The sequence below is a fragment of the Salvelinus alpinus genome, chromosome 9 (genome assembly GCF_045679555.1).
Source record: "Salvelinus alpinus chromosome 9, SLU_Salpinus.1, whole genome shotgun sequence".
NCBI classification, from domain to species: Eukaryota; Metazoa; Chordata; class Actinopteri; order Salmoniformes; family Salmonidae; genus Salvelinus; species Salvelinus alpinus.
The window spans coordinates 25,396,541-25,410,099 of NC_092094.1; positions in this window are offsets into that span (position 1 = coordinate 25,396,541).

Here is a 13,559-nt window from a genome sequence, read left to right on the forward strand (position 1 = left end):
TTTGTTTTTAGTGTACATTGATTTAATAAAATCATATGTTTTCCCTCCAATACCACTTTCTATTAGTTTATAAAAAAGACCTTCGTGCCAAATTGAATCAAATGCTTTCTTGAAATCTACAAAACACGAGTAGATTTTGCCTTTGTTTTGGTTAACTTGTTTATCAATTAGAGTGTGGAGGGTGTAAATGTGGTCAGTTGTACGATAATTTTTTAGAAATCCAATCTGGCTTCTGCTCAGGACGTTGTGTTCGTCAAGGAAATGATGTAGTCTGCTATTTATAATACTGCAGAGAATTTTCCCCAAGTTGCTGTTAACGCATATTCCTCTGTAATTATTTGGGTCAAATTTGTCTCCATTTTTATAGATTGGTGTGATCAGTCCCTGGTTCCAAATATCGGGGGAAATACCTGCAGTGAGGATAATGTTGAAGAGTTTGAGTATAGCCAATTTGAATTTGTGGTCTGTATATTTGATCATTTCATTTAAGATCCCATCAGCACCACAGGCCTTTTTGGGTTGGAGATTGCATATTTTTTCCAATAATTCTTCTTCTGTAATTGGGGTATCCACAGGATTCTGATAGTCTTTGACTGCTAATTCAAGGATTTGTAATTTTTCTTGTATATCTTTTTGTTCTGGGCTCTTTGTTATATTGCTGTAGAGGTTTGCAAAGTGATTTCTCCACATATCCCCATTTTGGATAGCCAACTCCTCATGATGAGGTTTGTTTAATTTATTCCAATTCTCCCAGAAGTGGTTTGATTCTATGGATTCCTCAATTCCATCCAGCTGATTTCTAATGTGCTGTTCCTTTTTTGTTCTTAGGGTGCGTTTGTATTGCTTCAGTGTTTCCCCATATTGAAGGCGTATATTTTTGTTGTCTGGTTCTCTGTGTTTTTGATTAGATATATTTCTCAATGACTTTCTTAGATTTTTGCAATCATTATCAAACCATTTTTCATTATCTGTTATTTTTGGTTTGCTCTTATGCTTCTTTAGATTAGCCAAGGAGGCTAATTTGTCAAATATAAAGTTTATGTTCCTAACGGCCAAATTTACACCTTCATTGCTGAAGGAGAATGTTAAGGCTAAAAAGTTGTCCAGGAGAGATTGTATTTTTTGGCTACTAATTGCTTTTTGGTAGATGTCTGTACTGTTTGCACTCCATCTATAGGCTTGTTTAGTACCATGTAGTTTATTGGGCCATGATGCTTCATGGTTGGGTTCTGCTCTTCTCAGATACACTGTGATTTTACTGTGGTCTGAGAGAGGTGTTAGTGGGCTGACTGTGAAGGCTCTGAGAGATTCTGGGTTTAGGTCGGTGAGGAAGTAGTCTACAGTGCTGCTGCCAAGGGATGAGCTGTATGTGTACCTACCAAAATAGTCTCCTCTCAGCCTGCCATTGACTATGTACAGACCCAGTGTTCGACAGAGCCTCAGGAGCTGTAATCCATTTTTGTTTTTCACTTTGTCATAGTTGTTTCTGTGGGGGTATGTGGGGAGGGAAAGGTTATTGCTTCCTGGTAGGTGTTTATCCCCTTGACTGTTAATAGTGTCTTGTTCTTCTGCTATTCTAGCATTCAGGTCTCCACAGACCAGTACGTTGCCTTGGGCCTGAAAGTGACTAATCTCTCCCTCTAGAATGGAGAAGCTCTCTTCGTTGAAGTAGGGTGACTCTGAGGGGGGAATGTATGTGGCACAGAGGAAGACGTTTTTATCTGTCAAGATAGCCTCCTTGTTGATTTTTAACCAGATAAAGAATTCTCCTGTTTTGATCAATTCGATTGAATTAATTAGTTCAGATTTATACCATATTAGCATTCCCCCTGAGTCTCTGCCCTGTTTGATTCCTTTTAATTTAGTGGATGGTATGATTATCTCCCTATAACCTAGTGGACAGCCAGTGGAAACCTCACCTCTGCACCATGTTTCCTGTAGTACTACAATATCAACATCATCAATTTCTTTCAGGAAGTCTGGGTTTCTGCTCTTTAGCCCAAAAGCAGAGGACTTCAATCCTTGTATATTCCAACATGCAACGTAAAAAGACTTCATAACTTTTTTTTTTCTCTTTTCCTTACCTTTCAAAATGAGACAAACACTCACAATCCAAGAAGAACCATTAAAATAGGATTTTTCAATTAAAGTAAACTCTTATTTTGCAAATGTGATTTGTTTATCATTTAAGATAGAATTTGTGTCATGCCACTTGGGTGGATGTAGTGTGAGAATGGTGGAGTTCTTGTGCTCATCTTACCATGACCCTCGGCCCATCACATGTGAGCATAGTAGACTCAGCATTTGTTTAATGTCACTCATTTGGTTGGTGGGGGCTGGGCCAGTTGCTCCTCTCACAGCCTGTGCGTAGCTCTGCCTGCTGGGCTGTGGCTCCTCCAGGTGTGGGTCTGCAGTGGGGAGGAGGGGGGTGGTAGGCCTCATCTGGGTGGCTCTGAAGCTGGGCTGGGGTGGTCTGTGCTGCGCTGGCTGTGGTGGGCATTGAGGTTGGTGGTGCTGTGGTCGTGGCTGGGGGGTCCAGGGTGCTGGTCCGGGATGTTGTCTCGGTGATCTCGGCGGGGTGGAGATTGCTCCGCTGTTCCTGGGTGGAGAGGTCGGGCTGCGGTTTAGAGCGACGTCCTTGAGAGTCTTGGCAAGGATGGGGACTGTCTCCCTGTACAGGTGAACATGGTCATAGAGACAGTCCAGATCGAGGGTGGGATGGTGGGCCAGGTGTACATTGGGTCGCAGGGCACAGTCCCGGGAGAGGCTGGCGTTTATTCTTTGGATTGTGGCAGGGTGGAAGTCCCTCCTCTGTAGAAGGGTTGACACTATGATTCTTGAGTTGGGGAAGATTGCGGAGGCCTTCTCAATCACTCCCCGTAGTGAAGTCGCCACCCTCTCCTGCTGAGCACGCAGGTCGTTGCTTCCGGTATGTATGATTATGTGGCTTGGCGACCCGAGATGGTTCTTATCAAGCAGCTCCATGGCACTTTGCGTTGTTGGGCACCACACCTTTCTCGTTTTGTGTCTAGGGAAAAGTTTCTTCTCCTGAACATACTTCCCATTTGAGTCCATTAACAGGACGATGTCAGCCAGTGTTTCTTCTGGACTGGGGGGGGCAGAGGGGGGGCTGGTGGGTGTTGGAGCTGGGGTGTGGCTGGTCTGTGTGGGTGCCACTGTCAGTGGGAGGCTGTTCTGTGGGTTGGGGAGGAGGGGTGCAGCAGCCAGGGCTGGGGAAGTCTGGCTGGTTGAGCTGGGCTCCTCTGCTGTGTGAGGGCAGGTCATAGGGTGGTGATCTATCTGCTCCTGCAGCCTGTCCTCTGCTCTCTTTCTCTCCTGCAGCTCCTCTCTTAGTGCGGTCAGCTCCTTATTGCTGCTCTGCCTGTCTTTTTGGAGCTCTCTCACCTCCTTTGTTAGATCAGCCAGCTCTCTCTTGAGTCCGTCTCTCTCTTGCTGAACCTCTTTCAGCTGTGTTGCAAGGCTGCTGTCCTGCTCTGTCCTCACCTTGGTTAGGAGCTCCTCTAAGGTGTGGTTGTCTGGTTGCTGTTTGCTCACGCTCTCCCTGAGCAGGACCACCTCCCCCTCCAGTTTGGTGAACTCATCCCTCATGGCAGCCATGGTGGTGAGGAGGGCCTGAGCCTGCTCTGCACTGAGGGGGTCGCTCTCCTCCTGGGGCGTGTCCTCCACTATGGTGGGAAGAGAGGTGCTGGATGTGCCTTTGTGGGTGGGGAGGGTAGGGGTGAGGGTGGAGTTTGTCTTGTGGGAGGGCATGTCACTGGTGGTGTCCTTCTCTCTCTCCGCTCTCTCCTTAATGGTCTGAAAGTCTGTTTCAAACAGCCTGATGTTACCTTGCACCATGACAGTCCCAGTCTTGTAGAGGTTGATTGTTATCATGGTGCTGTCAGGGTCGTCTGTCTCTTTGATTTTCAGCTTCCACCCATTACAGATTCCCTCTTTCTTTATGCATGGGTAGTGAGAGCAGACTGCTGAGCGCCATGCATTTGGCTGGTCAGTGAGGAAGATGAGATTACTCACGTCACCGTTTTTGTAGAGGTCTGCAAAAAGGGTTTCTGGCCTCTTCTCTAGTAGTTTCTGTTTGAAAGCTTTCCTCATTGTGTCATTTTTTACCTTTTTTGGGTAGAGAATGGATTCTGCGCTGAGGGGGAGTGGGGACATGGTGTCTGTGCGCTCTGCTACTACCGCTACTGCTGCGCTGTTCTGCTGCCCCGTTGCCATGGCAACCGATTTGTTCGTCTGCTGTTCGCGCTACTTTCAAAAAACAGCAAAAATAGTGAAAAATCCTCACACAAAAGACGGAAGATATGTTTACAGTTAGTCCGTGCTCCTTTTTGGTTTACTCACTCAGTTTGGTCGTTTGATGTAGTTGTATTAACTGACCTTGCTAGGTTTGTTCTAGCTCGTTTCTTATGGCTAGCTTGTTAGTCTGCTGGCTGGGTCTTTGTTGTGTAGCTAGCTAGCTAGACTCAAAACTTCTTAACTTGAGGCGCAAAGTTACTTTTTTTTCTATTCTGAATGTATAGAGTTGTTGTTCATCACTTCTTGTCTGGAATTCTTCTTCGATTAGAGTGTTTATCTCATTCTAAAAACCAAAAAAATCAAATATATCAGGAGCTCATGTTGAGCATGACTCTCTCTCTCTCTCTCTCTCTCTCTCTCTCTCTCTCTCTCTCTCTCTCTCTCTCTCTCTCTCTCTCTCTCTCTCTCTCTCTCTCTCTCTCTCTCTCTCTCTCTCTCTCTCTCTCTCTCTCTCTCTCTCTCTCTCTCTCTCTCTCTCTCTCTCTCTCTCTCTCTCTCTCTCTCTCTCTCTCTCTCTCTCTCTCTCTCTCTCTCTCTCTCTCTCTCTCTCTCTCTCTCTCTCTCTCTCTCTCTCTCTCTCTCTCTCTCTCTCTCTCTGCTTAACATAATTTGCTGGAGAACTTTGAGGGCTCAATCTGGGTGCACCATCAGTGGGACTTTGTCTCGCTGCAATTAAAGTGATGAGTGGATGCAGCTATTAGTGTGTTCATTACATTATGCTACCGCTCTGTGCTTCATCAGGAAACCCAGAGCTAACACTATAGGCCCCTGTCAAATGAAGGCTGTTTAATGTAAGTAGCCTTGCACATGCCTTGGTGTGAGGCAGCTTGATGTACAAGTACACCCCCTCGCAAAGCCTCACGCCCAATATATCTTCTTACTGCCAGAAAATCTGTCCACACGGGTATACAGCGATAAGCAGAACGCCTGAACGCCAGAACGCCTGCCAACTCCCATTGTTTTGGCCAGCAAATGACCATCTCATCATTATATGCAGTATATCCGTTAATGCTAAGTGCCAAGCAGAGAGGCATTGTGTCAAATTTTTACAGTTGTTGGTATGACTCGGCCGGGGATCAAACTCCCAATCTTCCAATCTCATGGCACTCTAACCACAAGGCTACTGTACATCGGTTTATGTTCATGGCATGTATAGAAGTCAGTGCTATAATTGTTTCAGAGAAGGGTTTAAGTTAGACTCGGCGTTATGACGTAGCATCAGGTAATGAAATGACCGCAATGCAAGACTTTGCTGTCACACATAGTATCTGTGCATGTGCATGTGCATGGGTACGCGTCACACTGATACAACGTAGTAGCTACTGGACCAATTGAGTTTAATCTTTCACTTTAACGCTCTTGGTTTTTGCGGAAATTGACCACTACTTCTGTTTACTTTGTGCATCGCTGAGTCATCCTTTAAGTAGCAAAAGCAGATTAACACACAGGCTAATGTTTATGGATTATTTTATTTTATTTCTTGAAGATAAAGGCCTGTCTCTCCATTTAGAAGATATATTCCTACTGTTGGTCAGGGGACTCTACTCCACAGGGGACTCTACTCCACTGTACTCCATCCAACCAGTTGCCCTCTCAGCACAAGCTGGTAACATTTGCCATTATTTATATGCTTAACCACATGGGTTACTGTAAACAGGTTAAACACAGAATGTGGTTCTGTCAAAAGATATTCACTGAGCTATGATTTGCAGTGACCCAAAACAGCATTTAAAATGATCATAAGCTTGTCCCACTGACAGGCGATGAAGATAAACAAGAATGACATTAGTGAGGCACTGCATTACACTGTCAAGGCTGAGACGTAGTACTTAGTACGAGGTGAAGCAACAATTAAAATTATCTTCCATTGGACTTCAGCCTGAGAATTGGTTGTCAGTCACGCATTACAAATCATGATAGGCTAATGACCATGGAAAGGTTACGGTACCAGTCAAATATTTGGACACATCTACTCATTCCAGGGTTTTCCTTTATTCTAAACTATTTTCTACATTGTAGAATAATAGTGAAGACATCAAAGCTATGAAATAACACATATGGAATCACGTAGTAACCAAAAAGTGTTAAACAAATCAAAATATATGTTATATTTTAGATTCCTTTGCCTTGACGACAGCTTTGCACACTCTAGGCATTCTCTCAACCAGATTCATGAGGTAGTCACCTGGATGCATTTCAAATAACAGTTGTGCCTTGTTAAAAGTTCATTTGTGGAATTTCTTTCCTTCTTAATGCGTTTGAGCCAGTCAGTTGTGTTGTGTCAAGGTAGGGGTGGTATATATAAGATAGCCCTATTTGGTAAAAGACTAAGTCCATATTAAGGCAAGAACAGCTCAAATAAGCAAAGAGAAACGACAGTCCATCATTACTTTAAGGCATGAAGGTCAGTCAATGCGGAGAATTTTAAGAACTTTGAAAGTTTCTTCTAGTGCAGTCGCAAAAACCATGAAGCGCTATGATGAAACTGGCTCTCATGAGGACCGCCACAGAACTCAGAGTTACCTCTGTTGCAGAGGATAAGTTCATTAGAGTTACAAGCCTCAGAAATTGAACCCCAAATAAATGCTTCACAGAGTTCAATTAACAGACACATCTCAACATCAACTGCTCAGAGGAGACTGCGTGAATCAGGCCTTCATGGTCGATTTGCTGCAAAGAAATCACTACTAAAGGATACCAATAATGAGAAGAGACTTGCTTGGGCCAAGAAACACGAGGAATGGATATTAGACTGGTGGAAATCTGTCCCTTGGTCTGATAAGTAATTTGAGATATTTTGTTTCCAAACGCCGTGTTTTTGTGAGACGCAGAGTAGGTGAGTGGACGATCTCCGCATGTGTGGTTCCCACCGTGAAGCATGGAGGAGGAGGTGTGATGGTGTGGGGTGCTTTGCTGGTGACACTGTCAGTGATTTATTTAGAATTCAAGGCACACTTAATCAGCATGGCTACCACAGTATTCTGCAGCGATAATCCATCCCATCTGATTTGCGCTTAGTGGGACTATCATTTAGTTTTTCTACAGGACAATGACCCAACACAACTATGTTATTTTGTAGTTTTGATGTCTTCAATACTGTTCATGCTATATGTTCATGCTTCAATGTTTCACTACTTACTGTAAATACTGTAGGTCTTGCACTTAATATTGAGGGCTCCATTTTACATGTGCAGCTTTATCTAAAGCCATCCCTTTAAATTTGGTCCGCCTTTAATAAGAATTAATAAGAATAAATGAAGATATGGAGACAACAATTCAGAATATTAGTGATCAATGAAAGAAAGCCATATAAATACATGCATATTCGTCTTCTTTTCAGCACCAATTGGTAGATCGAAAAATATTCAGATCTTTTATGTTATATAGGGTTAGGAAAGTCTTTATGAGTAAAACAGGTTTGGAGAATCTTTAAACACAAAATATATTTGTGAATCAAAAATTCTGTGGTTTGATTCATCCTGAAAGTTGCCATATTCAATTGTTCAGTCAATGAACTATTGGAAGGTTAGAAAAGTGTACAATAGAGTTTGAACAATAGTTATAAATCTACTCTAATAATCCTTTAATTATGGAACTGTAATGGCAACGGTCCAGTTGTCGTGTCGTGAACCGTGCGCCAGGCTCCAGGTTTAAACTGCTACGCATGGTCTGCGTTTCATAATGATTCAAATTATAATGGCACAAGGCAAGACCCAAATGCAGACACAGGAGGCAGATGGTTGAGCTCTGATATTTATTATAACAAAAGGGGTAGGCAAAAGGCATGTCGGGGACAGGCGAGAGTTCATAAACCAGCTCCAAGTCCAAACAGTACAAGGGGATAGGCAGGCTCGAGGTCAGGACAGGCAGGGGTTCAGTGATCAGGTCCGAGTCCAAACAGTACAAGGCGATAGGCAGGCTCGAGGTCAGAACGGGCAGAGTGGTCAGACAGGCGGATTCGGCGTCAGGACGGGCAAAGGTCAAAACCAGGAGGACTAGGAAAAAACAGAGGCTGGGAAAAACAGGAGCTAGGAGAAACGCTGGTTGACTTTGCAAAACAAGACGAACTGGCACAGAGAGATGGGAAACACAGGGATAAATACACCGGGGATAATAAGCGACACCTGGAAGGGGGTGGAGACAAGCACAAGGACAGGTGAAACAGATCAGTGTCTCCTGACCCCTCCGGTCTCAGCCTCCAGTATTTATGCTGCAGTAGTTTATGTGTCGGGGGGCTAGGGTCAGTTGGTTATACCTGGAGTACTTCTCCTATCTTATCCAGTGTCCTGTGTGAATTTAAGTATGCTCTCTCTAATTCTAACGTTCTCTCTTTCTTTCTCTCTCTCGGAGAACCTGAGCCCTAGGACCATACGTCACGGCAAACCGGGCATGATGACTCCTTGCTGTCCCCAGTCCACCTGGCCTTGCTGCTGTTCCAGTTTCAACTGTTCTGCCTGCGGCTATGGAACCCTGACCTATCCACCGGACGTGCTACCTGTCCCAGACCTGCTGTTTTCAACTCTCTAGAGACCGCAGGAGCGGTAAAGATACTCTTAATGATCGGCTATGAAAAGCCAACTGACATTTACTCCTGAGGTGCTGACTTGCTACACCCTCGATAACTACTGTGATTATTATTATTTGACCATGCTGGTCATTTATGAACATTTGAACATCTTGGCCATGTTCTGTTATAATCTCCACCCGGCACAGCCAGAAGAGGCCTGGCCACCCCTTATAGCCTCGTTCCTCTCTAGGTTTCTTCCTAGGCTCTGGCCTTTCTAGGGAGATTTTCCTAGCCACCGTGATTCTAAACCTGCATTGCTTGCTGTTTGGGGTTTTAGGCTGGGTTTCTGTACAGCACTGAGATATCAGCTGATGTAAGAAGGGCTTTATAAATACATTTGAAATAAATCATTGTTTATTGTCAGTGCGTTGGAGAGGTTCCAACAAACTTAATGCACCATAGTGACCGTCAGAAGCTCTGATGGGGCAGATGCTTGCTGTTTGGGGTTTTAGGCTGCGTTTCTGTACAGCACTTCGAGATATTAGCTGATGTACGAAGGGCTATATAAAATAAACTTGATTTGATTTGATCAGGGCGTGACACAAATAGGCTTCATGTCCGAAATTATTGCACTACTTGTAATACGTCAACCTACTATGATCCGCTAATGCTAGCGATCCTCAGGAACAACCACAGAAAAAGTTAACTAATGATGTAATGGAATGATGCAAAATGTAAGGAAACTAACAGTTATAACTGACGGTCCCTACCGATAGTGGCTAATATTTAACACGATACAAATTGTAAAAAATACAGAGAAAAGTCTGGGCGTATAATCAATACTGTACATTCTAGAAATCATAAATCAACTCGGTAGGTTATACTGTCATTTGCGCTTGGCTACAGAAGCCTATAGTTGGGTCTACAAATGTCCTCCCTGCAAGTTATAAGCCTAGCATTTCATAAACTTCACTGTGTAAAAGGTAATAAACTCAGCAAAAAAGAAACGTCCCTTTTTCAGGACCCTGTCTTTCAAAGATAATTCGTAAAAATCCAAATAACTTCACAGATCTTCATTGTAAAGGGTTTAAACACTGTTTCCCATGCTTGTTCAATGAACCATAAACAATAAATGACCATGCACCTGTGGAACAGTTGTTAAGACACTAACAGCTTACAGACGTTAGGCAATTAAGGTCACAGAACTTGCAGGTGCCTTGGTGGAAGAGTGGGGTAACATTTCACAGCAAGAACTGACAAATCTGGTGCAGTCCATGAGGAGGAGATGCACTGCAGTACTTAATGCAGATGGTGGCCACACCAGATACTGACTGTTACTTTTGATTTTGACCCCCCTTTGTTCAGGGACGCATTATTCCATTTCTGTTAGTCACATTTCTGTGGAACTTGTTCAGTTTATGTCTCAGTTGTTGGATCTTGTTATGTTCATACAAATATTTACACATGTTAAGTTTGCTGAAAATAAACGCAGTTGACAGTGAGAGGACGTTTCTTTTTTTGCTGAGTTTATGTTGATATGCTTCAGTTTGATGCCAGTTTTTCAGTTTTTCCATTTGTCTCCAGCGATCCTGAGGTAAAAGAGATTACAGTGCATTGAGAATGGTGCTTAAATTTATTTTTTATTTTTATTCCACTTGGATCTGACAGGTTGCTCGACCTTTTTCATAATTTCATTGTGTGTAAAGGGGGTGGAATTAAGTCAAGGTCAGAACACGGCTTATCTGTAGACACACCTCCGCCACACCTTCATTTATGTTTTAACCCCACCCCAAACGAATAGTGGGTGAATAGCATGCCATTCTCATGCTTAAGTTCAAGTTCAGAATACACATAGAGAAAAAAGTGCATAAACAGTTACATTTGCTTGCGCTTAACTCGGGTCGTAATTCCCCCATATGTGCCTGGTTTAAGAAGACTAAAATGAATCTTTGTCACTGAGGACTAAGTGGTGGACAGACAGCCAACAGCACTTGGTGATTGTATTGTGTCACCTAAGTTGTAGTGTGCTATGGCAATGGATAGCTAGCAGTGTGAACTCTGAAGGTGTTAAGAAGGACTGCATGGAGCCCCTGACCTTTTACCCCTACTGGTTCCATGCTTTTTACAGTCGTTTACAAGACACCACAGTGGTATTGTAGATACCCAGCTGTAGGGGATGTGAGTCAGTGTTACTGTGGAGTCTATGTACATCCCTGCAAAGTCCCCCTTAACTTCTTGAGAATACAGGGGGTGCTATTTTCCCATTAGCATAATTTGCTCTACAGATTAAACTGCCTCTTATTCAATTATTGCTCTTACTATATGCATATAAATAATACCATTGGAAAGAAAACAATCTCTAGTTTCTAAAACCGTTTCAATTTTGTCTCTGAGTGATACAGAAGTCATTTGACAGCACTTTCCATGACCAAGAAGAAAAAAGCAAGATGTGTATGCCAGCTTCAACGCTCTGCCTATATATGGTCGTGCCCCCTATGACCCGAAACACACCTCATTGGCCTTCCTCTGGGTGTCAAGAGGACGTCAGAGGAAAAATATCTTGTTTATCTGGGACTGACGTGAAATGAGAGCTAATTCTTTGGCGTGACCGACAACTTCCGGTTGTCTAAATCGTGCGACTTGTAGCTGCGATTGTCTTCTGTTGTGCGGCCATTATGGATGAAAACTATCTCCGTCTCGAAGTTTGTTTGATACATGTGACCAGATCATCGTAATGTATGTTTTTTCAATATAGTTTAATCAGATTATTTGAATTTTTTCGGGAGTTTTGTGGTGTTCCGTTGTCTGAATTTATTTACGTTTGAGAGATCCGTGCCACTCGACCAGTACCTGTGCTAAATGGAGTGGGAAAGGAACAATTCTGAACGGAACCAACGACTCATCTTGACAAAGGACACTTTGATCAACATTCTGATGAAAGATCAGCCATAGTAAGACCCAATTTACGATGTTATATCATATCTGTTGTGCATGTGAACTGGCCGTGGGCGCCTAGCCGAATCTCCCTGGTATAGCTATGCTAATTTAGCGCTACATTTTGTTTTCGTTATAAAACATTTCATAAATCTGAAATATTGTTTGGATTCACCAGATGTTGGGCTTTCAATATCTGTACGCTGTGTATTTTTCTGAAATGTTTTAAGATGAGTAATTCGTTATATGACGTTGGTCTCTGTAATTGTTCTGGCTGGGTCAGCACTATTTCAGATTGCAGCTGCAATGTAGAACTGTGATTTATACCTGAAAAATGCACATTTTTCCAAAAAAAAACCTATGCTATACCATAAATATGTTATCAGACTGTCATCTTATGAAGTTGTTTCTTGGTTAGTGGCTATATATATTTTTATTTAGTCGAATTAGTGATAGCTACTGACGCAGGAAAAAGCTGTTGGGAGTAAAAAAATCGTGTCCTTTGCTAACGTGGTTAGCTAATAGATTTACATATTGTGTCTTCCCTGTAAAACATTTTAAAAATCTGAAATGGTGGCTTTATTCACAAGACCTGTATCTTTCATCTGGTGTCTTGGACTTGTGATTTAATGATATTTAGATGCTACAAGTTACTTGTGACGCTATGCTAGCTATGCTACTCAGTGGGGGGGGGGTGCTACCGGATCAGGGTTGGTGACTCGTGAGAAGTTTTAAGCAAATCCAATTTGACTCTTGAAAAGATGATGTCACTCTCCCTCTCACCAGCTCTGCCTGTCTCGCTTTACCACTGCAGTGTGAGTGAAAAGGTGTCAGCTCAACCGCTTGATTGGTCAAGTCACCCACCAGAGACACTTAACAGCATCAGTCTCCCAGCTCAAATATTTGTAGTTGTTATTTTCGTTCACTCAAATGGAATAAAAGGCAAAAGATAATGGGTATCAATATCCTCTGTGGGTTTGCTATACAATTGCATTGCCAAGCAAAATGAGGATAAATTGAGCTGGAGTCCAATGCTGGAGAGAGAGAAAAAACAAACAAAGGTTGCAGAGTTTTATTTAAAGAAGATAGAACAGGGAGTGCTCCAGAATGCTCCCTGTGGAGCCCTGTGGAGCCGTGTGGTCAGAGTTTTATGCCAGAGTGATCTCTCACCCCCTGTGCACTACTGACTACTTCATGTACAGACACCAGATCACAGAGGGGCCAACCCGCAGAGTTTGGACCCACCAAGAATTCATTACTCGGGACCGGGCTACGTTGAATAGGAAATTATGTCCCTAATAAGCAGGAATTAAAAGAGCATGGTTGGGAATGTGCAAGCTTCAGAACCTCTTTTGGGCTGCCAAAGGTTAACTCTTAGCATTTTCCCCGGGCTTTGGCGGTGCAGTCTGGGATGCAACGTCAGGCATACTCGATGCCAATCTGTGAGCGGCGACAGAGTGTTCCTTATGATGTCAGTGGCTGGGGAAATTGGAATCTTTATCTCTCTCTCTGTGCACCGACTGCCAGGTTCTTGGCGTTCCAAACACGTCTGACTTTGTTAATTACACAGAGAGAGAGAGAGAGAGAGAGCGAGAGAGAGAGCGAGAGAGCGAGAGAGAGAGCGAGAGAGCGAGAGAGAGAGCGAGAGAGAGAGCGAGAGAGCGAGAGAGAGAGCGAGAGAGAGAGAGAGAGAGAGAGAGAGAGAGAGAGAGAGAGAGAGCGAGAGAGCGAGAGAGCGAGAGAGAGAGAGAGAGCGAGAGAGAGAGCGAGAGAGAGAGCGAGAGAGAGAGAGAGAGAGAGA